This window comes from Furipterus horrens, unplaced genomic scaffold, assembly GCF_987537825.1.
Source record: "Furipterus horrens unplaced genomic scaffold, mFurHor1.1.pri manual_scaffold_2, whole genome shotgun sequence".
NCBI classification, from domain to species: Eukaryota; Metazoa; Chordata; class Mammalia; order Chiroptera; family Furipteridae; genus Furipterus; species Furipterus horrens.
The window spans coordinates 109181211-109208365 of NW_028327172.1; the positions used below are offsets into that span (position 1 = coordinate 109181211).

The following is a 27155-nucleotide window of genomic DNA, read 5'->3' on the forward strand; positions in this document are numbered from 1 at the left end:
TTCACAGGTTAAGCTGCTGTGAACATTCATGTAGCAGTGTGCTTATGGACACATGCTTTCTTTCTCTCATAAATACCTTGAGTGGAATGGCTGAGTCATATGTTTAAATTGTTATGAAACCATCAAACTGTTTTTCTAAGTGGTTCTCTCATTTTTTTCCTACCAAAATGTATGAAAATCCTAGTTCTTCCATATTCTTTCCAACATTTGATATGTTCATACTTATAATTTTACATATTTTATATGTATTCACATTGTATTGATAATAGGACTCAATAGTTTCTTTTATGTTCCCCTGACTCTTCCTTTTCAGAAGTCGTAACTGTGAAAATTTCTCAGATATTGGCCTCATATTCCTCTCTTGCTTTGAAAAGTGTATCTTCTAATGTGATTTCAGCTCTTACTTCTTTGTCACTAACCAGTAAATCTGGAACTTTGGATATTCAGTTCATGAAGACACTCTCAGGAGGCATCTACATTTCACTGGCTCATTCTAAGCTCCATTATTAAAGAATTGGCCCCAATTTTGCTTTTCTATTTGAACTTAGTCTCCTGAATTGCCATACTTTTATATCTCATCTCTTACACCATCCTCTCAGCTGCTTTGCTTACTGAACTCATCATTCATTCCACTATTACATTTTCCTTTCATTCCAGAACTCAACATGTTTTCTTGTCTCTCATAGTATGACTTTGGCTTAACATTCTGAACAGCTTTAAAGTATGTCTCTCCTAGTTTATTTGCTACCCTCTTTTGCATACATTATTCCAAAGTACAGTTTTCTAATTTATACATTCTGGTCTCATTGGCTAATTCAGAGGTTTCGCTTAACCTCTGTTTTTTTGACAACAATAAACTCTAGTAACTTGAAGTCACCATTATTTATCTCTGACTTTCTGTCTTCTCTATGTTAAACTAAAACCTAATATCTGTCTATTTTTTCTCACTATCTCTGGATTTATTCTCTAAAACAAACTCTTTTTAGCTAACATTTGTTACAATCAGCAACTTTTTCTGTCTACAGGGCCATTTTGTACAATCTCTCTTACCAAAAAAAAAAAAAAAAAAAAAAAAAAATTACCTTATTACCATTGATAAAACACCAAGCTGTTGTGGTAGGTCTGGTAGGCCCCTGCTGAAGAATGTACGTGTTTCTCTCCACTTTTGACTACAACAGCATTAAATTATTCAGTTTCTATATCAAGATCCTTCATTATCAAATGCCAAGTTACTTACATAATTTTATTCTACTTCTAATGCCAACTACCTCATTCCAGTAAGTTTAGATCCACACTATACTCTTTCCATTATGCATTATCAATAGACCTACATAAATGGTCTAGATGTGTTTACTTTAGCTCTATTTTCTCTCTGGCTGAGTCATGTGTATCCTTCAAAGCCCTTATCATATTCAACCTCCTACTTTAAGCATTCATGTGAATAAATCTACTAACTGATGTTGCCTGATCATACTAGTTGTTCAATCTACAGTGAATTTATTACCAGAGAAATTAAATTTCCCTTTTTCAATTTTTAAAACTATTCTTTATTACATGTAGCATTTTCATGTTTACTATTCTGTTCTCATTTGTACATATACAACATTTATCACTTCATTCTTACAGTATAAAATTTATACATAAATTTTAATTAATCATTTCATTGGAATTTTCTATACATTTCATATCTATATACTTGTATGTAATTTTAAAGCAAGAGTATTATAACTTTCAAGACCTTTGTTTGTATTACCTTAAGTATTTTTTACCTGTAGAAATAAAAGAGTTTAACTCCAGCCTGTGACCCACTAACCACTCCTTGTTAACTGGAAGATTTGATGATCTTGAAAAGCCCCCCCTGTAAGAATGCTAATATCATATGCAAGCAGAAAGAAGATATATCTGGTCTGCCTAGATCACGTACAATAAATAAATCTTTATTAATGGATTTATATCACAAGACTTGGAAATAGGAAGTAAAATATTTTTTAAATGTGTAACGAATGAATTAGAGATGTGTGGATCCCCAAAACAAATGACTTCCTTTATAAACAATATTCCTGCATATACTGTTCATAACTTGTCTGTCTTAATCCAAAAACAAACCATACTATAGGAGAAAAGGACATTTCTTGAAAACTGTATTTGATGGGTTACAACTCCAGAAAAAAATGTGCTACAACTGCACTTGGCTGTTATCTTGTATCCTTAGGGAAAAGTCTATAATTTGCATAAATTACCTTGATAACTCAGCCTTTTGTATTAATACAAATCACTGTGCCTAGCATAGTTTTGATGTAGATAATATATTCAGAAGTGCTTCAACATTAATTCCTTATACCTGAGATCATCAATCATTCATTTTTGTCAATGTTGTAGATAATAGGTATCCATATATGTACAGATGTGATGCAATTAAACCTATCATATAGAAGCATATAGTGACATGTTTATTTTTATTATTTTTAATATTTTGCGTGTAATTTACAACACTATCTTCAAATTGAGTGATGTTTTATACCCTTGTGTTATATATAACACTAATATATAGCTAAAATTTATAGATATAATGATTTTTAGCTTTAAATTTATTTCTAAAACAAATAATGTATATTTTGTACATCAGTAAAGTGACTATTGCACTATGGTGCTTGTTTTAGTGTGTAAGGAATCATTTTCTTTCTTTCTTTCTTTTTTCTATACCCTTTTAAAAGAAACTTCCAGTACCTGGGACTCCAGGAATTTTGAGTCATTTTGGTTCAATGCTAATCTAGATTCAGATATGACTATGTGAAGCTTCATGCTGTTTGAAGAACCTGGGGTTTATCTTGTGTGATGCTTTGAAAGTGAGAAGAAAGGGCTTTCCTATATTTGGAAGTGTCCTGGCAATGAGCAAAGGGTAAAGAAATCACTGCAGAATGCTGTTTGTTCAGTTCAAAAAGCAGTCTGCTATTTTATGAGCCATTTTTATTCTTTGACTGGCTTCCCTGGAGAGAGTCAAATAAAGAAGTTTGAAATACACCAGGTTGAAAGGCTGAATATGTCAGGAGTATGGATCACTGAAGCAAGATCTTCATCTTGCAGCTTAATTTTCTGGCTAGAGCACTTTACAAATGAAGGGAGACTCATGATTACTGTTGATGCCTCAGACTCCAGGAACATCAGTGAGTCTCTAAGGGATTCAAAATATTTCACCACATTGAACATCAATGGGGAAGCCTCTCTTTAAGAAAACAGATGCTGCAAACCTTACCAAATTTCCAAATTTTTCCTTTCAGTATTATAGAATTTTTTTTTTTACATTCTATGGCATAAGCCAAGGCAAACAAATTGTAAACAGATTTTGTCATTTTATGCAACAGGAAAACTAGCAGTTTTACTGCACAGTATGTGCTTTCAAATAGGCAATATTCAGCTCTGCATTCTTTGAACATTTCTACTTCTTTATTATTTTTGTTATTAATTTTCTTGTAATTTCTTAAGCAGAAAGCATACATGCTGAATTCTGTGGTGCTTAGCATGTGAGGTGATTCAATAAGTTATATGCTCTAATTATGTAAAGATCCAAAATACTTTTTATGCAAATTACATTGATTGACAATAAATGTACTTTTCAATGCTAACAGAAAGACCCCAAATGGAATAGTGAATTTGAAGTTCAATGTAGGAAATTAAAAGCCTTAAATTCATAGGAATGTTTTTATCTCTCTTCCCACTAAAAAATAATCACTCTGAAAAAGATGTGAACCATGGGAAGGTAGTCAGATGCTATAATGGTGAGACAGAAAGGTTTTCCTCTCAACCCAGTAATACATTTTTCTTACAAAGAAAGGGGATTAGTAGGTTTTTTCAGGCAAATCCCCTTTGAATTTTAGAAATCAAGTCTAAATAAATCCATAAAAATATATAAGCCATGGGCAGAGACTTTGAAAGTGGAAGAAGAATGACAAGAAATAAGAAACACACATAAATACATTTTATTATTTTTGATTCTAGAGAGAGGGAAAGGGACAGAAAAAGAGAGGGAGAGACACATCAATGCAAGAAAAAAAAACAACATCAATTGACTGCCTTCGACATGCACCCTGACTGGGGACCGAACCTGCAACCCAGGCATATGCCCTGACCAGGAATCAACCAGGTGACCTTTCAGTTTGTGGGATGATTCCCAACCAACTGAGCCACATCAGCTAGGCACACAAATAATATTTTGATAATATTGTCACGAAACACATTATGACATCCAAAGAGTGAGCCGTCTAAAGCAAAAAACACAGTGAGCTCTTTGCAGAGCTCAGATATAAAAAAGACATGCACAAAGTGTAGAAGGAGGAACATAATATAAAAGACAAATTTAAAAATAATGACATATAATAATAATGTCAGGAAAACTAAAGGTAAAAGAAGAGGTGAAAACAGAAGAATAAGAAATGGTTAGGAGATAAAGCATAAAAAAGACTAGTCTGACTGCTTGGGATCAATGGTAAAGTGATGATATCAAAACAGGAGAGAGTAGAAGACCACTGATATTTTTTCTGCCATTCAATAGGTTATCATTTATAATAATCGATTTATACATTTTATATTTTATTGTGAACACACTATATGCTAGAAAAAATGTAAGATTCTATCTGAAAAAAATGTTTATTTAAACTTAAAAAATAGAATAAACATGAATAAAATAACAAATGTATCATTGATGACTAGTAATAGAGCACATAACTTCTCAAGAACACTGTTCATTATTATTACATTATTTATAGCCAACATTTATCTAATGTTACAATTTGCCTTGAATTCTGCCAAAGTCTTGTGTGTTACCTCATTTAATCTTTATATCAAATTGTTATACTAAGTTCAGAATGAGATACAAAGAAGTAAATTAACTTTCCAGAACTGTTGTTTTCTTCAAAGCAAGAGTCTTTTTTCATTTTCTGGGGCTCCTCCCATCTGCTGAGCCTTCTTGAGGCCTACCTGCCACTATGAAAACTTCAAGGGTCTGTGGCAGCCAGACTGCAAACAGACCCAGAACAATAATTAATTCTCCCACACAGACTCTGCTGAGTCTTCAGGAGAAATGCAAAGCCTCAGGTTTGGGAATCAAAGCCACACCCTCAAAGAGGCCTTTTCTGGTGCTTCCCTTTTGTTTTGGCACCCTGTTATATCATGCTGTTTTATTTTAATTATTTTACTGAGAGTTATTTGAAAATTTTCTTTGTGGATGTGTGGGTCTATGAAGTGTTCCCCTCTGCAAGAATGGAAGTTCTATGCTACTGTCCCAGTACCAAAAATAATGCCTGTCAGCTAGTGAGCATTCAATACATATTAAGTTAATTAATTCATGAATTATGAGAGGAAAAAGTCACACAAATGCATTTAGAACTCTGTATCTTTACAAAAGCAGTAAGCTAAAAGCAATACAATAATCATAGGGAAATTTAATATGACTTTCACCATGAAAGTATTGAAAGATGTTGAAATGGTCATTTCTATGGCTATATATATATATATATATATATGTCCTGGCTGGTTTGGCTCAGTGGATTGAGCGTCGGCCTGCGAGCTAAGTGTCGCTGGTTCGATCTTCCAGTCAGGGCACATCAGAGAAGGAAAACTCTGACTCCAAAAAACCTCCGCTGCCTTGCGGCATACCTCTTCAGGGGAAAGGCTAAGGGAGTAAACCCCGACAGAAAATCCGGAGCCGGAGTCCCTAAGGCGGTTTGACGTTGTAGTCAACACCGGCAACTCCTGCGGCGCACCTGAAGCCAAGCTGTATTGACTCCGTCTTTCCCTTGGATCCTTCAGCTGCGAAGAGAGGGGGGGTCTGCTGCATGGGCAACAGCAGACCCTCCATATCACCCTGCCCAGGCTCTGTAGCTTCAGCTTCACTGGAGAGGACACTCCAGCGTCATCGCAAGATGTCGATTCAACACGGGAGGAGACAGATACCGTGTCACTCCCGAGTCGGACTGCACAGCCATTCTCGACGGTGCAGATAGACTCTTAAGAAGCTACACCATCGTCTCTCGAGACGGACGGCTGCCGACGACAATATATATATACATATCTTTCCCTGGATTAGCTGATGAAATAAAGGATAGTTCTAAGAGCTTAATGTAGTTTGAGAAATAACTTTTGGTTACAGAGACCCAGCGGAGAACTAGATGGCCATGTGATCTAAGCCACCTCCTTTGGATAAGATGTATCTTGTACACCTTGCCTTAAAGTTAGGTTTGCCTATCAGCCCTCCACCATTATGTAAGAACAGAAATGGGTCCAAGCAGATGCTAAGGCACAATTAAAGTAAAATCCACCTTCTCTCACCCTCCATGTACATGCCACATTGAAGCCTCAATTTCAGGGTATGAGTATGACTTCCTAGAGAGTTTCCTATAACCAGCTCAAAGAGTAGGAACTATTTCAAGCCTGGCTTAACACTAGCTCTGCATGATATGCTTGCTATAAATGGACTGCTGCTGCAGGATGCCCGTCCCATTCAGGATTGCCTCTTGAGGGCAGCAGAGAAAGTCAATCTTCCATGTGGCCATTGTGTCTACTTACCCTAGAAGGATCAGTGTGTTAACATAAGGATATATTATGATTTCTGCTTGGTGTCAGATGAAAAGATGACCCAAATTTTCAGGGACTTGTGAAAAATAAAACTAGACAATTGGTAAGAAGGAGATTTTAGGAAGAAGTATAGGACTTGTATTTTCTAAATGACTCTGGCCCGTGGTTTTTATATTTATGCTAGCACCATTATCCTTGGGTACATTGAATGCCTGATATCTACAAAAAAATTTCTCATTTTCCAGCAAAAATATGTAAATCAGTGTTAAGAGTTTCAGGTCTTTTAATATACTGTACATCATACAGATAGCTAATAAAGAATAATGGAATGATATTTATTGAATTCAATACATCCTGGATTGCTCAGAATCATATCTGTATTTAGCTGTTGTATGAGTATAATTATCAATAGTGTCCTCTCACTGATAAAACCAGAGAGTTAAATGGCAAATTATGTGATACCTTATTTAATAAACATGTTTAGATTCATCTAGGAGACAAACTTTTCTGTTACTATATAGAGTGCTAAGTTTCAGTGGAAGACTACAGTAAACTTATACAGGCAACAATAGCCTATAAAATGGCTCTCATCCCTCAGAATTAAAATTAGGATTGTCTTACCAAAAAAAGAACTCAGACCAATGACATACTACTAATGAGTAAAGAGTATATGCAATGGACAGTGAATAAGGCAGTTACAAATCAAAGCTATTGCTTTCTGACCAGTAGCAAGAACAAGAACTCTTTTGTTAAATCGATGTCAATTTTTCATCTTGCTATGTCATGAACAGATCTGTTTTAACTAATTTATTTTCTTGTTAATATTATACAAAAACTATGGTTAATGCTGGGTATATTCACAACTTAATTCATTATACATAATATTTCGAAGTCGTCGGCAGCCGTCCGTCTCGAGAGACGATGGTGTAGCTTCTTAAGAGTCTATCTGCACCACCGAGAATGGCGGTGCAGTCCAACTCGGGAGTGACACAGTATCTGTCTCCTCCCGTGTTGAATCGACATCTTGTGATGACGCTGGAGTGTCCTCTCCAGTGAAGCTGAAGCTACAGAGCCTGGGCAGGGTGATATGAAGGGTCTGCTGTTGCCCATGCAGCAGACCCCCCCTCTCTTCGCAGCTGAAGGATCCAAGGGAAAGACGGAGTCAATACAGCTTGGCTTCAGGTGCGCCGCAGGAGTTTGACTACAACGTCAAACCGCCTTAGGGACTCCGGCTCCCGATTTTCTGTTGGGGTTTACTCTCTTAGCCTTTCCCCTGAAGAGGTATGCCGCAAGGCAGCGGAGGTTTTTTGGAGTCAGAGTTTTCCTTCTCTGATGTGCCCTGACTGGAAGATCGAACCAGTGACACTTAGCTCGCAGGCCGACGCTCAATCCACTGAGCCTACCCTGAACGTGTAGTTTGATACAGAAATGAATTTCTTTAGTTCTCCTTAGAAAGGATGTTTGCATTATGTTTTGCAGGAGCCTTGTTTTTATTATTGTTATTATTATTTTAAGATGCAATTGTGGAGCAATATGTATATGAGTTAGCTCACCAGAAAATGGACATTTATTTTCTGTCGGAAATGCATTTTTTCTCACTTTGTACTGAGAAAAAGTGGTGAGGAATCTATTGAGATTTCCACTTCCCAGGGTGAAAGTTTAAATGGGTTATGTATTCCTTGGTCCTTATGGAGCAGGCAGGATTTAGCTTGGCAACAGTTGCTCCAACTAAGTCTAGTGAAACTTGAAATAAGTTCTCCAGTCATATAAGAACAAGTGGATATTCATTTTAAATTGTAATAAATTCCCTGGCAGAAATATAAGAATCAGAGTATTCACTGGTAGCAAATTGTTATTCTAACCAGGGTATTCCTGCAACCTGATCTTTGTTGCTGCTCCCACTCACATTGCAGGTTCTCATGGATTTTTTGAAATGTCAATCTTTCAATAAATCTCTTTTATTTTATTAGCCAGAGTCAATTAGTTTTTGTTTGCAACCAAGAAATCTGACTGACACACCTTTTTAAAAAATCATAAAAATACATATTTAAAATTTTCTACTATAACAAAATTTCTCATAGCTTTAATATACAATATATAATAGTAGCTAATATACAATAGTAGCTTACATACAATAAGATGTAATGCTTTTAGCTCATCCAAGAATTAATGCAAAGAAAATTATAATGTATCTTACAGAAAGATTGGTGAAAGTATAAGATGTGTTAATTAAACATGATATACAAGAAAGATGAAATAGTACTACCAAGCTATCCAGAATCAGAGATTAGAAGTTATAGTCCTGATGATTTCAGCTAACATCCATACAAAATAATTAATAAATTGTTTAAAAATTGAGTTATAACACTTGGGAGACCATGTAGTAAAAGGAAACTTTGTCCTAGATCTTATTCCCATGTCTAACACCTCTCACATGATTTTCAGCAAATAACTTTTCTAAGATATAGTGCCTTCAGATATATAATAAAAATTAAAAAAAAAAAAAACTATAAGGCCAAAACCAGTCTTATTGGTTTCCTATTTATGAATTACACATATCTTTGACACATGTTCACTCTATTTATTTGTGTGTTTAATTTAAAGAAATTATCACTCAGACTTCTGGCCAAGATGGAGGCATAGACAGACATGCTGCACCTCTCTCCACAACTAAGAAAGAATACAACTACCTCAAAACTATAAACAACCAGAAGTCCCAGAAAATCAAACTACATGGAAGTCCAACAAACAAAGATATAAAGAAGAAATACTCATCCAGACAGGTAGGAGGGGCGGAGTCATGGTGGAGAGGATGCAGTATGGTGATGGCAACAGTGGCAGTAGGGGCAGCCCAGCGGAAAGCACAGTTACATGTTCTAAAAAGTCAGGGGGGACACCTGGGGAGTATTCCCAGCTCCTTACCAGACCTCACAGGTCATGGTCCCAGCACTGGGAAAAATCAAGCCTCATTGCTTCTGATTGTGCAGACCAGTGGGGGTTGGGGCAGAGGCAGAAACTGCTGGGCTCTCAGCAGAGTCTGCTTGTTTAAAGGGACCACACAGTCCTAGAATATCTGCAGACCCACGCAGTCTGGGAATGATGGCCAGGGCAACAGCTAGAGAGGCACCAGTACCATATGGAAGTAGAAGTGTTTGGAAAAGGGGCGAGTCTTGGGCAAGGAACATTGTTCCCTCTCATACCCCTCCCACACATACAGCACCACAATGTGGTGAAACAGGTTGCCCTGTATGATGAATACTTAAGGCTCCACCCCTTACAACATAACAGATGTGAGAGCTCTACCTAATACACAGAGACAAACAAACACAGGAGCCTGTTAAGATGAGGAAACAGAGAAGTATGGCCCAAAGGGGAATGAATCAAGGTTCCAGGGGGAGAACTAAGTGACAAGGAGATAGCCAACCTCACAGATGAGGAGATAGACAACCTAACATATGAAGAGTTCAAAACACTGGTGATAAAGATGCTCACAGGCTTGACAGATATGCTTGAGTATGGCAAACACATAAGAGAAGTGAAGGCTATGCTAAGTGAAACGAAGGAAAACCCACACAAAACCAATGGTGAAGGGAAGAAAACTGGGGTTCAAATCAATGATTTGGAACATAAGAAAGAAAAAAATAGTCAGCCAGTAAAGAATGAGGAAACAAGAATTGAAACAAATGAGGAGAGGCTTGGGAACCTCTGAGACAACTTTAAACATGCCAACATCTGCATCATAGGGGTGCTAGAAGGAGAAGAGGAAGAGCAAGAAATTGAAAACTTATGTGAAAAAATAATGATGGAATACTTCCCAGATTTTATGACGGAAATAAACATACAAGTCTGGGAAGCATGGAGAGTCCTGGGCGAGCTGGACCCAGAGGGGACCACACCAAGACACATCATGACTAAAATGCCAAAGGTGAAAGAGAAAGACAGAATCCTAAAAGCAGCAAGAGAGAAAGAGAGTTGCCTACAAAGGGGTGCCTATAAGACTCTCAGCTGATTTCTCAAAAGATACTTTGCAGGCAAGAAGGGACTAGCAAGAAGTATTCAAAGTGATGACAAGCAAGGACCTACAACCAAGACTACTCTATCCAGCAAAACTATCATTTAGAATGGAAGGGCAGATGAAGTGCTTCCCAGACAAGGTAAAACAAAAAGAGTTCATCATCACCAAGCCATTATTATATGAAATGTCAAAGGGACTTATTTAAGAAAAAGAAGATCAAAGCTATGAACACTAAAATGACAACAAACTCACAACTATCAACAACTGAATCCAAAAAGTAAAAACAAAATCCAACTAAGCAAACCAGAATAGGAACAGAATCATAGGTATGGGAATCATTTGGAGGATTATCAGCTGGGAGGGGGAAGGGTGAGAAATGGGAAAATGGTGCAGGGATTAAGAAGCAGAATCAGTTGGTACAATATAGACAGGGGAAGTTAAGAATAATATAGGAAAGGGTGAAGCCAAAGAACTTATATGCATGACCCATGGACTAGAACTAAGTGGGGGTGGGATTGCTGGAAGAAAGTGGGGTACTGGGCAGAGGGGAGTAAAGGGTGAAATATTGGAACTACTGTAGCAACAAAATCAATAAAATATGCTTAAAAAAAATTATCACTCAACAGTAAGATGTCCATATGGAACCTTCTTCAGGAGCCAATTAAACTGTATAGTCAATTTTCCACCTTGTGGGATGTTAAAGTCCAGACATGTATTTTCTTGGTTCCTGGAATAAATAACAAGCAGCAAACAAAATCTTACTTCTGTTGTCTTTTTTATTCTGTTTTTTTTTTTTTTTCCTTCTGATTATGTATTTTTACTTGCTTATTATTCTTGGCCAACTTTGGTTTTTATTCTAGTCTAAACACGGATTCCCCATTGGTGAGAGCAGTATTTTGGAATTAGATGTTATTTTCTTATAATTTCATGATTTCTGTTGAGTAAAAAGCAGTGTCCTACTTTTTGTCAGGTGAGAGATGACTGAGGATTTGTTTCGTTAATCTTTTTCTGGTCACCTTATGCAATAGATCAACTCCAAAAATGGTCAACAACAATCCTTTCATCACTGTATCTTTCTACCAATTCTTTATTCAAGATGTGGAATCCTTTACCATCATTGAATATGGAATGTCCTGTGACTTGCTTTCACCTGTAGCATGTGCAAGAGTGATAATGCACCAGTTCTAGGCTAAGACAGTGTTTGACAGCCTCTACTTTTGCTCTCTTGATGCAATAGCTCAACACTTAAAAAGTCAAATTAACTTGCTAGAAAGGGAGATACTAAGTCACATTTGTCCCAGCTATCCTTCTTTTGACACCAGACACATAAGTGAAACCACCTTATATATCCAAGCCCCACCTAAATGTAGTCTAGCAAGTAACCCCAAGAAAAACACACTAGAGCAGAAGGACAAGCTAACTAATCTCAGCCCTTGTTAAGATGTCAGAAAGTTTAAGATATTCAACTAGACATTCTCAGCTACACAAAAAGACTCCTTTGAATTGTAATGAAAATATTCAATGATAGCTGGAGACACCTAAGGATAAGTCTGCTCAGAAAAGGTTATAAATGTGGCTTTTAGGTCCTAAAGTTAAATACAATAATAGTCACTGGAATAGCCATAACTTTATTTTTTTTATGACTAACTATTCTTTATTGAATGTGTGGTGGGTGTTTGGGGGAGGTAGTAGTCATAAAATATGTCTTTTTAGTAGTATCTTCAGCATAATGAATCATAATGATCAAGATAGTTATATATGTACATATGTAGTTATATATGTATGCATATTTGTTCCTAAACTTTACTATTGTAATTATATATTTGATTTATGTTAAAAACAGTAATATTTCAACTGTTTGTTTTTGCCTATTTCAGAAAGTGTGGCTATAGAGGGTTTTATTATGTGAGTTCATGATCTTTACAGGTCTGCAAAAATGCTTATGAATGACAGTTCCCAAATAACTAGCTTACAGTAGTTAGTTATTTTCCTGAAGAATAAGTTAGTTACTTTAGTTAAAAGCTATCACACGAAGGGTTGAGACTATAATATAAAAAAAATAGCAAAGAGTAAATATATAAACAGTAAGGAGGACAACAACTCCTGACATTAATATTATAATGTGAATACAGAAATGTTGTCATTATTAACACACTTCCTTCTATTTTTCTTATAATCTGTTTTTTTATTTCATATTCTTAATGATTGTTATTCTTTTCCATTTATATTTGGACAGCTGAATTAAATTCAACATAACCATACACTAAAGATAGATACAATGCCTCACATGGACTTCATAAAATATCTTTATTTTTTTTATTTCTAATGAGAATTTGTTTTATTCTTTAAAAAAGAAAATAATAATTCTTCTATATCTTTGTTTTAAGCTTTAAAACCAGTGTATTTTCTCGAATTTACACAGAAAAATTAAGCCTAAAGCAATTGCCTCAATTTACAAATTTCCACTTGAAATCTCTAATAGAGCTATTTTCTTTTTCTCTATGGGAAGGTCATCCTTACTGACAGAGCCACAGCTTTGGGAGTGTTGCACATGGAGCTGTAAGGGAGGAGGGGGCACCAGATCAACTGAATCAACCCTGGTGATAATTGGGGTGACAGATGTCACAGCCAGATGGCCCTCACATCCAAGTAAATTATTTTCAAAAAATTAATTTTTTCCATAATTTACTGTAGATATTAGAAATATCAAATGTCCAACGGACACAATTTCTGCATAATAAGGTCAACAGTTCTTAATGACTCTGATGCACACTAGTACGTGTTTTTATGCCTGGCAGTTTCTGATAGCTGCCTTTTTTCTTAGCGGTGATAAACACATGTAATATTACCATAGTAAAGGTACTTATTCTAAAAGGAAAAGGAAAAGGTACTTATTTCAAACTTATTGTGGATTATTTTCTTTTATAAATATCAGTTTAGTTACAATTCTTAATTCTCATTATAATTCATGTGATATATATTTCTCCGTTTAATCAGATATCAATCATGAGCACAAGCTTTGATCATAGAAATAGACAAGGCATTTTTCTATGTGGAATACAATGGTGTTTCCACAGGGAGGCATAGTCTTCTGGACTGCTTATTTAATTTACTTTAACCCTTAACCAGTAAACATCTGGCAAAGTAAGGCATTGTTGCAGTATTAAATCTGAAAGCTTTTGTTTTTTAACTTTCTTAAAATTTTGATTTAAAAAAAGATTATTACTTTCTTTGGAAAGGAAAGGAAAAGTTATTGCTATTATAAAAGCATGATTAACTTGTGAATTTTTAAAATATTTACCATAAATCTCAGCATGAATATAAATGCCTACACTATTAGAATAGTTATATTTGGTTTTGTTTTTTCAGCTTTTGATAAAACATGTTCATACTCACCATTTTTATTTTAAGTTATGCAAACCAGAGAGACTTTCTTGTAGGCTGAAATTCTCATTTGGCTATATTTCACCCACACTGAAGAATAACAGGGCATTAACTAATTTTCTGCTAAAATAGCATATGCATATTTGTACATCTAAATTAGTAACGTTTGCTGTGTTTACATTACATCTGTGTGCAAATATATGGCCTTACATATACACACAGACACACACACATATATATATGTACATCTATATGCATATATATAATCTTACCCTGTATCTTTATCTTCTTGACTATCTATATCCATATTTTTATGTGTGCACATAGATGCACACATACATACTTCCAGTATCCCTAAGTACATAATGAAATTACTAAATATAATAAAAGGTCATTCAATTACACTGTGGAACTATTTCTAGATATTTTTATTAATCATTATTTGAAAGTCATTCCCTTAAATATATATTCCAACATGTATGTATAAATATATATGTATACTTTAATATTCATAATAAGAATGCTAGGCACAAAAAAACTTGCTTGGAATTATAGCTATGGCCAAAGAAAAAATTTTAGTTTTTGGTAACACATTCCCCAAGGATTCTATTATTAGTTCCATTGGGACCAATTTAAAACTATACAGCCCTCTTCTTATGCATCGAATGAGGCAATGTATCATTGTTTAAGTGTGCTACTCAAAATTTGGAACCCAGAGGGAAAATATAGGAAGACTGAGTAAACAAAAACCAACCATCACCTCTACCAATACTCTTTTTACAGAGTTTTAGAAATAACTTCTTACTACTAATTTATTTATAATGTTTAAGGTATTAAAGAACAGGAAGTCAGAAATTCAATTTATGTTCTTTATATTTTTTCCCTTGGGAAAATACTCAATAGTTGTACCATGTGATGTATTCTACTATAGTAAACCAAATGAAAAGGAAAAGCAATTTTATTTACAAGCAGATGCAAGCATATGCAAGTTATTTTGTTAACTGTTTATATACTAAAAACCTTTGAAGGATCATAAGAATACTATGAATTTAGCTACTTTCTTTTTTTTACCAAAAAGCTGAGTTCCCAGTGTTATTTGAACCATCTTCTGACTCTAAAAATCACAATCTTAATGAACATAACTTGCTCATTTCTGCTTATTCATATATTTGCACAATAACCAACTAACACATTTTATATGCATGCATTCCTTTACCTACCTAGCAATTGTTTAATGACTAATAAATGCTAAAATGTACTTTACTGAGAACTTCACACAGCTGCCTCCTTTGCATTGTCTTTGCAGAAATATTACTCTAATATCACACTCTGTCCCATTTAATTTCATTCATAAAACTGCTGTGTGAATTTATCACATTTATCTTATGTATTTGTTTTATTTTATGTGTTTATTGTGTGTTCTCCACAATAGATTTTAGGCAACCTGACAACACAGGGACTGTGTTCACTCTTGTGTATCTAGTGCTTGGAACAAAATAAGTATTAATGAAATACTTGGTGACCAACAGAGTAAATGAAAGAGTGTGTAAATATGTCCTAGGAACTGTGATAAATGACGTTAGATTGTTTTTAACTCTGTAATGGTGCCAGCTGGTAGACAGCAATTCTCAGGAGCTCAAATTGCATAAATCCAGAAAGGTTTAAATTAAAGGTCACCTTCTGGTATGAGATCCACACATACTTAGTTCCAAAACACTGGTTTAGGAGGAATTAAGATATTCCAAAGCTTTTCACTAATTCTCAAAATTGTTCATCTTGTTTACCAAATATTAAAAATTGTCCATGGAGATTTATAAAAGGTCAGTAGCTCCACCTTATCTTAATTCAGGATTGTATCACACCCAAAACCTTGTTTTGACTCTAACAAAATTCTGTAAAAATTAAAAATATATCTATTATTTTAAAAAGTGAGAATAAAATAATAAAAAATTATCTTTTTTATTGTTAAACAATTTTATGAGCATACAAGTAAGAAAAATTAAGATATTTAATGAAATAAAAACATACAAGGCCTACTTTCTACCTAATAATGTATTATGTGCAACAAAATGTATAGTTATGTCATTTAATTGTATTTGTATGTTACATTTATATAGTACTATAGTATTATTAAAGTGCCATAACTCAGTTAATGCTCATATGAACACTTAAAACTTGACATGGCAAATATTATACTATTGTGTCATTTTGTGATAAAATATTAATTGAATGATTAGCAAGTGGCACAAAATAAGCAAAATAGACATGTTTCCTTTTATCCTTTGAAAGAAACACATTATTAAATGATGGGAATAAACAAAATTGTTTTAAACAGTATGAAAAAATAGCATAAAATAAAATATAACTGGTGAAATTGATCTCACCTGAGATTTCAGGGAAGTCTTTCTTAAGGAAGTGATATTTAAAATTAAGCCTGAAGACTGGGTAGAAGTCAACTGGGAAAAAGACACCATAATAATTCTATATTATAGGAAAAGGAATCAGCAAGTAAAAATAGCCTATCAAGGAAGAGAGCTGGTACTAGAATCTAAATCTTCTAATATATAATGCAATATTACTATAAAATAACAAAGGGAGTAGTTGAAATTCTTTTATTTTGAGAAAATGAACAAATTGGATAACTGAGTGGATAATTTTTATGGTAACTAAGCTATTGGTCTGGCTACTGTAACAAAGATCAAATAACACTGGCAAAAGCAAAGCACTGCAATAGTTGTGCCATAGGCCACTCGTATGTCCATCCATAGGAACTCATGGGCCTGGTATTCAGCTATTTGCCCAGCATGCTATACAAATATAATATCTAATTGCACCATAATGTGAAAAACAGTGTGAAGCATTGGCTTAAACAGAATAGTTCTATTTACCTCTTAACAATCTAAGCATTATCATTTCAGGTCTATTATTGTAGCACCTCAACATCCAGGATCCAGGACATCACACTGACATCTATATAAATGCTGCCTCACACAAATGGTCTAGATGGTACATGACTATATCTGTACTTTAAATTGTTTGAAGACTCATCCCTGCCTTATAAAGGTATAGTGCAAGAGTTTAACACATCACTACCAACCACATCATATTGGTCATAATATGGCCACTGACCATGATTAACTTCAAAAGAATCTGGGAAATGTACTTTTTCTTTTAAGTGTACTTGTTCCTAGCTGCAATCAAAGGGTTTATATTGCTAATGACTCATTTATTCCACAAGTATTATTGAGTGACTGACTTCTAGGTATCAGCACTTTTCTATACATCAGTGAACAAAATGAAAAAGTCTATGCTTGAGTTTATATTCTAATAGGAAAGACACACAGTAAATACTGAACACTAAAAACATAAAAATAAGTATATGAAGGTGTTTTCTAGAAGATCATGAGACTATGAAAAGATAGAGGAAGTAAAGGGGATCAGGAATAGTGCACTGGTAAATGATGAAAAACAGTTCTGAAAAAACATTCTTGATTTGTAGTGGTTTTCAATTTCCATGGAGTAAATATTCCCACCACAGCTAATTTGAAGCTACCAAATGTGATGTCAACCTACTTGCAAAATTTTCAAAATGTTAATCACTTATCGCAAGCTTATATAAGTTGGCTCCAACGTACCACTGAACTGTGAAGAAGGTGAGATTTGGAGTTTTAATATAGTGACCTGGAAAAGACAGACAACACAATGACATCTGAGCTATCTGGATATGAGGAAGACAAGTGTCCTGGGGAAGTAAATGGCTAAAATTAAAGATCTGGCATTGTTGAGGAATAGTAAACAGACTAGCATGTTTGGTGCCGAGTAAATTAAGGGGAATGACATAGGAGATGGAGTTAAAGAGGAAACTGAGGCTTGGTCATGTGGAGTCTTGTCAGTGCATAAAAGTGCTTTGACTTTTTTTTTGCAGAAGCAGACTTAATAATCTTCTTTATTTTTTAATTAAATTTATTGGGGTGATGTTAGTTAATAAGGTTAGAATGACTTCAAGTGTACATCCCTATGATACATGATCTGTATATTATGTGCCCACCACACAAAGTCAAGTTATATTGCATCACCACACACTTGACATCCCTTACCTTTTACTACCCCCACCCCTTTCCCTCTGGTAAGCACCATACTGTTGTCTGTGTCTATGAGTTTTTGTTTGTTTGTTTGTTCATTTGTTGCTACCAGTTTTGTACCACACATATGAGAGGAATCATATGGTTCTTAACTTTTCCTGTCTGACTTTTTTTGCTTATCATGATATTCTCAAGATTCATCCATGTTGTTGCAAATGAGTTTTAATATGATAGAAATAATTAGGCAGCTATGGAGATTTGAGCAGAGTGACATTACCTTATCTCACATATATTTAAAATGATTTCTCTGACTCATTCATTGAAAATAGACTATAGAGAGCATGTGTAAAAGATTAGTTATAAGGTCATTGCAATAGTCCAATTAAGGATAAATATGGCTCAGGCCAGTGTTAAGTGAGTGACTGTGAAGACAAGTGAGGACTCTTTACTTTAAAGGTAAATGCAGTAGGATGTATCTGCTTCTAATGTTGCTTCTTCAGAGTCAATCTTATTACCAAAGTAAGAAAGTTTGCTTTATTATTCTTATTAGGGTTGATATTATTAGATTTTTTATCAAAATAGATTATAGGCTAAGATCAGTACAATTTCCCTATTCAAAATTGCATTTTCTAATATCTCTTCTTTGAAATTCTCTACCTCTGTAACAGGACCTTGCTACAAAGGTTAAAAAAAAACCAACACTTGCCAATATTCTGATTTTTTTCTTTTTTCTTTAAAAAATAACTCGTGCTTGCTAATATTTCTCCTTTGAAATTCTCTACCTCTATAACAGGACCTTACTACAAATGTTAAAAAGAAACCAAGACTTGCTAAAATTATGATTTTTTTCCTTTTTTCTTTTTACTATTTCATCCACATAATCCACAGACTCTTTTGGCCTGTGTTCTGACTTATGAAATTTCCATTATCACAAAAAGGTCTGTTGGATAATGCTGGTTACAGGGGTTTCATTTGTACAACAAAGGTAACTGCCCTCTGGCCTGCAATATCTGTGTCCTTGACACCTGCTACTCAGACACTAAACCCATCATTGGTATCTGAGACTTGTAACAGCAGCCCTACTTCTGGAACCAAATTCTGTATAAGGTTGCATATAATTACAAGTGATACAACAATACAAAACTAAAAAAAGATTTTAAAGTTATATGTTTATTTCCCGCATAATGGCACAAATGAAAATACTCCCGAGACAGGGACCCAGTCTTGTTTTTTTCTGTCATCTCTAGGATGGTGCCTTGTTTACATGTCTGAGGCAATTCCTTAGGAAAATGTTTCAGTCAGTCAGAAGTGAGTGAAGCAAATGGCACACCCATTTTCTTTAGGATTACAGGTTGAAAGTTGCCATTTACCTCACATTTCATCTGCCTTAACTCAATAATAAGGCTGCTCAAGGCAATAAAATGTGTCTGAAAAGTGTATATTTATTTTTCACAGAAAAACACAGCTAACATTCTAAGATTATACTATTAAAAGGCACAAAATAGATGTTGGGTCATGTGTAGGCATTGATGCTTACTTTCAATATGATATTTTTTCTAGAGCCTATGTAAGTGGATGTGCATCTTCAATAGAATGTATACAAATGACCAATTGGTTAAAATGATTTTTAAATTCAAGATTCATAGTTTAGGCCAGTGATTTTGAACCTTTTTTATCTGATGACACAAAGTAACTACTAAAATTCTGTGGCACACTAAAAAATACATTATATATATTTTTGCTTATCTGACAAAAAAATAGCTACAATTTTGATTAATTTACACCAGGTGGCTATTGTTGTGTGGGCTGTCATTTTTTTTACTTAAAAATCTAAAGGAAATGAGGTCAGTGCCCTTGACTGAATAGTCAAGTATTGCATGTCTTAAAAATTCTTGCCTCGTCACACCAGTTGAAAAATCGCTGGTGTAGAGAATCCTCTCCAGCTCCAGTTCAGCGCCAAGTTCTTCCCTGAAGATGTATCTGAGGAACTCATCCAGTATATCACACAGAAGCTCTTCTTCCTCCCAGTGAAAGAGGACATTCTCAAAGATGAGATCTACTGCCCTCCTGAGATCATGGAGCTCCTCAGCATCTTTGTCATGCAAGCCAAGCTTGCCAGGAAACGCACAAGTCTGGGTACCTCAGTTCTGAGCGGCTGATCCCCTAGCAAGCCATGGACTAGCACAAAGCTCACGCGGGACCAGTGGGAGAATCGGATCCAGGTGCGGACGCTGAGCACCGAGGGATGTTCTAAGACAACGCTATGCTGGAGTATCTGAAGACTGCCCAAGACCTGGAAACGTTTGGAATTAACTGTTTTGAGATAAAAAACAAGAAAGAAACATATAGAGCAATGGCTTTCAGCGGATGCCGTTGGACTAAATTTTTATGAGGAAGATGATAAGTTGGTCCTAAAGATTGGCTTCCCATGGAGTGAAATCAGTAACATCTTTTTCAAAAGCAAAAAAATTTGTCATTAAGCCCATATACCAGAAGGCACCTGACTTCGTGTTCTATGTCCCCTGCCTGCGCACCAACAAGCAGATCCTGCACCTCTCCATGGGGAACCAAGAGCTATACATGCGCTGCAGGAAGCCCGACACCCTCTAGGTGCAGCGTATGACGGCCCAGGCCCGGGAAGAGAAGCACCAGAAGCAGCTGGAGCGGCAGCAGCTGGAAAAGAAGAAGAGGAGGAAAACTGTGGAGAGAGAAAAGAGCTGATAATGTGGCAGAAAGAGGAGCTGATGCTCAGGCTCCAAGACTATGAGCAGAAAACCAAGAAAGCCGAGAAAGAGCTCCAGGACCTGATTCAGAGGGCCCTGAAGCTTGAGGAGGAGAGGAAGTGCATGCAGAAGGAGGCCGAGTGCCTGGAGGCTGACTGCCTGCCTACACTATGTGCCAAGGAGGAGCTGGAGAGGCAGGCGTCAGATCAAATAAGAGAGCAAGGAGCAGCTGACTGCGGAGCTCGCAGATTAAACCACCAAGATCGCACTCTGGAGGAGGCGCGCAGGTGCAAGGAGGACGAGGTCAAGAAGTGGCAGCACCGGGCCAAGGAAGCCCAGGGCGACCTGGTGAAGACCAGGGAGGAGCTGCAACTGATGAAGACGGCGCCCTCGCCCCCGCCGTCCCCCAGTGGACCAACCTGTGGGCTACCCTGTCCAGGAGAACCTGCAGAAGATCACGGAGTTCACAGGCTACAGCACCGAGCTGTTCAGGAGGGCATCCTGGACAACCGCAACAAAGAGAAGTGGGTTCCCGAGGCGGAGAAAAATGAGCACATGCAGTGGCCGCTGATGACTCTGTCCAGTGAGCTGTCCCAGGCCAGAGACGAGAGCAAGCCACAACTACATTATCCACAACGAGAACATGGGGCAAGGCCGGGACAAGTACAAGATGCTACAGCAGATCCATCAGACCAACATTAAGCAGCACATTGACAAGTTCAAAGCCATGTGTAGGCCAGGCCGGGACAGGGTTGGAAGGGGCCTCGAGCCTGCGCTTGGCTGAGGGTCACATACAGACTCTGAAAATTATAATTGTTGTTCTCTAAATCTAGACCTCTCTTTGTACTCCAGTACCTTTAAAAAGAGAGTAGCTATTTCAGTGGGAATATTCTGGAGCTGGGACCAGTGGAAGCATAGCTGGTTTATTTCTCCCATTTGTATCATAATGCCAAACGGGGCTGATGATGATGATGATGATGATGATAATGATGATGACTGAGTCACTTTCTGTCTTATATTTGAAGCAGGGCTGACTGAATTAAAGAGAGATGCCTATGAAGTCTGAAAGAAATTCCATTCTGGCATGTATTATATATATGAGATTCCGTGTAATTAAAGAAAGACACATTATGAGAAAAAAAAATTTCTGGTGTAGGCCAAAGTGTCAAATGCATTAGGTTATAAAATGCATTTCTACCACTTACATACAGTGAAACATCATTGAAATTATGTAATTATTTTAAGCTATATTTTCTTTATTTGGAAAAGGAAAGTAATATTTTTTCTCCATTGGTTTGGAAGAAGCTAAATAAGAAAAAATATAATATCTATCAAGCATGAGCACTTATTATGTGCCAAGCTTTAAGTTATTTCCATGTAGTAGTCATTTAATCCTCTCAATATTTTTATGCATAAAGACTGCTGTTTTTACTGTTTTACAAACAAAGTAGTCACAAATCTCAGCTTCACTGGGGTTTCAGAGCTAATGGCTAGACTAAGTGGCTGAACTTCCACATGCTCAGGCTCCAGAACTTCCTTTCTTATCCAATACATTGTGTAAAGTATTTAGCACAACTTATAAATACATTTGCTGCATTGTTATTGTTAGATGTGGTAAACAGAATAATACCATGTCCCCACCAAGATGTCATCCACATTTTATTCCCAGAACCTGTGATATGTTAGGTTACTTGGCAAGAGTGAATAAAAGTTGCAGAGAGAGGTTCTTAATCAATCTTAATATTAGAAGATAACCCTTAACTGGGGAGGCATGGGTGCAGTGATCACAAGGTTCCTTTAAATGTGTCAGAGGAAGGCAGAAGAGTCAGAATAATTCAATGTTAGACTGGACTGACCATTATTAGCTTTGAAAATGGAAGGTGTCCATGAAACCAAGGAATGCTTACAGACTTTAGGAGCTAACAAGTCTAAAAAACTGATTCTTTCCTATTGCCTCCAGCATAAAACATGGCCCTGCTGACAAATTTATAGTAACTGGTTATAGCAGCCAAAGAAACTAGAACAACGTCTATATTTATGTGTATAACTAGCTTTACTTATTATGCTGTTGTTTTTGTTTTCCTTGTAATGTATAACAAAATATCTCATTTTATTCATCAATTGGTATGTAATATTTTAAATAATTTTTAATTTTGAGCTATTAAAATTATGTGGAAATAATACAGAAAAAAATATAGTTGTTACCTTTTGGGAGGGTGATCTTGCCCTATCTTTATGTTTTTATGGTTTTGTTAAAGATTGATGCAAATTTCCTACATTATCTCAAACTTTATTGAAACTTTTAGAATTTTCTCAATATATTATTGATTTCTTATTCCCATGTATAATGCTTTTAATTTTTTTTTACTTCATTAGCCATTTCAAACAACAATTCACATTTATTAGTCAAACCTATTTTTCTTGGTTTCATTGTAAATAATTTGAGCTTTAGTCTTTATTAATTTCTTCTTCCTACTGTTCCAGTTTGCTTTTCTTTTTCTTTTTCTTTTAATTTTACTTTTTCGTTTTTCAATTACAGTTGTCCCATTTTTTTCCCTATTGCTCCCCACCACCCAGCCCACCCCTTCTCCCACAATCATATCCCTCCCCATTGTTCATGTCCATGAGTCATTTATACACATTCCTTGACTAAACCCTTCCCTTACTTATCTCCCTTCTCTCCCTCCCCCCTATCGACTGTTATTCCACTCCTTGTCCTAGTTAGTTTGTTTGTTTATGTTGTTCTTTAGTTTCCTGTATTAGGTGATATCATATGGTATTTTTCTTTCTTTGCCTGGCTTATTTCACCAAGCATAATTCTCTCTAGTTCCATCCATGTTGTCGCAAATGGCAGGAGTTCCTTCTTTCTCTCTGCTGCATAGTATTCCACTGTGTAAATGTACCACCATTTTTTGATCCGCTCATCTACAGATGGGCACTTAGGTTGTTTCCAGAACTTAGCTATTGTAAACAGGGCTGCTATGAACATAGGGGTGCGTAAATTCTTTTGAATTAGGATTTTAGGATTTTTCAGGTATAATCCTAGCAGTGGAATCGATGATTCAAAAGGCAGTTCCATTTTTAGTTTTTTGAGGTAATTCCACACTGTTTTCCATAGTGGCTGCACCAGTCCGCATTCCCACAATAGTGCAGTAGGGTTCGCATTTCTCCACATCCTCGCCAGCACTTGTTATTTGTTGATTTGTTGATGATGGCCATTCTTAGTGGTGTAAAGTGGTATCTCATTGTGGTTTTTATTTGCATCTCTCTGATGGCTAATGATGTTAAGCATTTTTTCATGTGTCTATGGACCTTCTGTATGTCCTCTTCAGAGAAGTGTTTATTCAGATCCTTTGCCCATTTTTTAATTGGGTTGTCTGCCTTCTTGGTGTTGAGTCGTATAAGCTCTTTATATATTTTGAAGATCAAGCCCTTGTGTGAGATATCATTGGCAAATATGTTTTCCCATATGGTTGGTTTCCTTTTCATCTTGCTGATGTTTTCTTTTGCTGAGCAGAAACTCTTTAGTTTGATGTAGTCCCATTTGTTTATTTTTCCCTTTATTTCTCTTGCCTTAGGAGATGTATCCGTGAAGATATTGTCATGTGGGATATCTGAAATTTTTCTGCCTATGTTTTCCTCTAGGACTTCTATGGTGTCATGGCTTACATTTAAGTCTTTGATCCATCTTGAGTTTATTCTTGTGTGTGGTGTAAGTTGGTGGTCTAGTTTCATTCTTTTGCACGTCCCTGTCCAGTTCTCCCAGCAACATTTGTTAAAGAGGCTCTTCTCACTCCATTTTGTTTTTTCCTCCTTTATCAAATATTAGTTGATCATATAGTCCTGGATTTATTTCTGGACTTTCTATTCTGTTCCATTGACCTATATGTCTGATCTTATGCCAGTACCAGACTGTTTTGATCACAGTGGCTTTGTAGTATTGTCTGATGTCTGGTATTGTGATTCCTCCTGCTGCATTCTTCTGTCTCAAGATTGCTTTGGCTATTTGGGCTCTTTTTTGGTTCCATATGAATTTTTGGAGTATTTGTTCTAGGTCTGTGAAATATGTCATTGGTATTTTAATAGGGATTGCATTGAACCTGTAAGTTGCTTTGGGTAGTATGGCCATTTTGATGATGTTGATTCATCCCATCCAAGAACATGATATTTGCTTCTATTTATTTGTATCTTCCTTAATTTTTTTTTCCAATGTTACATGATTTTCAGTGTACAGGTCTTTTATCTCTTTTGTTAAGTTTATTACTAGGCAATTTATTTTTCTTGTTGCTATAGTAAATGGTATTTTCTTTTTTGTCTCTGTCTCTGATATTTAATTGTTGATGTACAGAAATGCCTTCGATTTCTGTATATTTATTTTGTATCCTACTATTTTGCCAAATTCACTTATTATATCGAGTACTCTTTTAGTGGAGTTTATAGGGTTTTCTAAGTATACTATCATGTCATCTGCATATAATGATAGTTTTACTTCTTTCCCAATTTGGATGCCTTTTATTTCTTTTTCTTGTCTGATAGCTGTAGCTAGGACTTCCAACACTATGTTGAAAAGGAGTGGAGAGAGTGGACAGCCTTGTCTAGTTCCTGATTTCAGGGGGAATGCTTTCAGTTTTTATCCACTGAATATAATGTTGGCTTCAGGTTTCTCATATATAGCTTAAATTATGTTAAGGTATGCTCCCTCTATTCCCATTTTGCTGAGCATTTTCATCATAAATGAGTGTTGTACTTTATCAAATGTTTTTTTAGCATTTATTGATATGATCATGTGATTTTTTTGTCTTTCATTTTGTTTAGGTGATGTATTATATTTATTGATTTGCGAATATTAAACCATTCTTGCATGCCTGGGATGAATCCCTCTTGATCGTGGTATATGATCTTTCTACTGTGTTGCTGGATCCTGTTTGCCAATATTTTGTTGAGGATTTTAGCATCTATGTTCATTGGTGATATTGGCCTGTAGTTTTCTTTCTTTGCTGTGTCTTGACCTGGTTTTGGAATTAGGGTAATACTGGCTTCATAGAAAGAGTTTGGGATTTTTCCCTCTTCTTGGATTTTTTGGAATAGTTTGAGGATGGTAGGAGTTAGTTCTTCCCTAAATGTTTTGTAAAATTCGGCTGTGAAGCCATCCGGTCCAGGACTTTTGTATGCCGGGAGATTTTTGATTACTGTTTCAATTTTCTTCTTTGCTATTGGTCTGTTGAGACTTTCTACTTCTTCTTGATTCAGTTTTGGAAGGTTATATGTTTCTAGAAATTTGTCCATTTCTTCTAGGTTGTCAACTTTCTTGCCATACAGTTCTTTGTAACAATTTCTTCGATTCCTTTGTATTTCTGTGGTATCAGTCGTGTTTTCTCCTTTCTCATTTCTGATTTTTTTTTTTATTTGGGTCTTCTCTTTTTTTCTTCATGAGCCTGGCTAAAGGCTTGTTGATTTTGTTTATTTTTTCAAAGAACCAGCTCCTACTTTTGTTGATCTTTTTAATTGTTTCTTTAGTCTCTATGTCATTTAATTCTGCTTGATCTTGATATTTCCTTCCTTCTTCTTGCCCTAGGCTTTTTTGTTGTTGTTGTTGTTGTTTTTCTAGTTCTTGTAGCTGTAGGGTTAGATTTTTTATTTGAGATTCTTCTATTCTTTTCAGATATGCCTGTATTGCTGAGAACTTCCCTCTTAGGACTGCTTTTGCTGTGTCCCATAGGCTTTGGGCTGTTGTGTGTTTATTATCATTAGTTTCTTGGAATTTCTTGATTTCTTCCTTGATGTCATTGTTAACCCATTCATTATTTAATAGCATGTTATTCATTCTCCATGAGTTTGGGTGTCTTTGATTCTTTTCCCTGAGGGTGATTTTTAGTTTCAAAGCATTGTGGTCTGAAAAGATGCTTGATATGATTTCAATTTTCTTGAATTTGTTGAGGCTTGTTTTGTATCCTATCATGTGGTCTATCTTTGAAAATGTCCCATGTGCATTTGAAAAGAATGTATATTTTTCTTCTTTGGGGTGAAAATTTCTATATATATATATCAGTTAAGTCCATGTGGTTTAGTGTGTTGTTCAATGCCTGTATATCCTTGATGTTTCTTTGCTTCGAAGATCTATCTATTGTTGATAATGGAGTGTTAAAGTCCCCTACTATGAGTGTGTTGTTGTTAATATCCTTCTTGTGGTCTTCTAGTATTTGCTTTATGTATTTGGGTGCTCCTATGTTGGGTGCATATATGTTTATCAGTGTTATATCTTCTTGATGGATTGTTCCCTTACGTATCATGAAATGTTCTTCTTTGTCTCTTTTTATTGCCCTTGCTTTGAAATTTGTTTTGTCTGATATGAGTACTGCTATCCCATCTTTTTTTATATGT

The 27155-nt window shown here is 35.7% G+C and overlaps 1 pseudogene; it reads left to right on the plus strand.

Annotated features, from left to right (window-relative positions):
- Positions 1-21558, plus strand: part of LOC150019280 (ezrin pseudogene) — a 146989-nt pseudogene extending 125431 nt beyond the window's left edge.
- The last annotated feature ends 5597 nt before the right edge of the window (positions 21559-27155 follow it).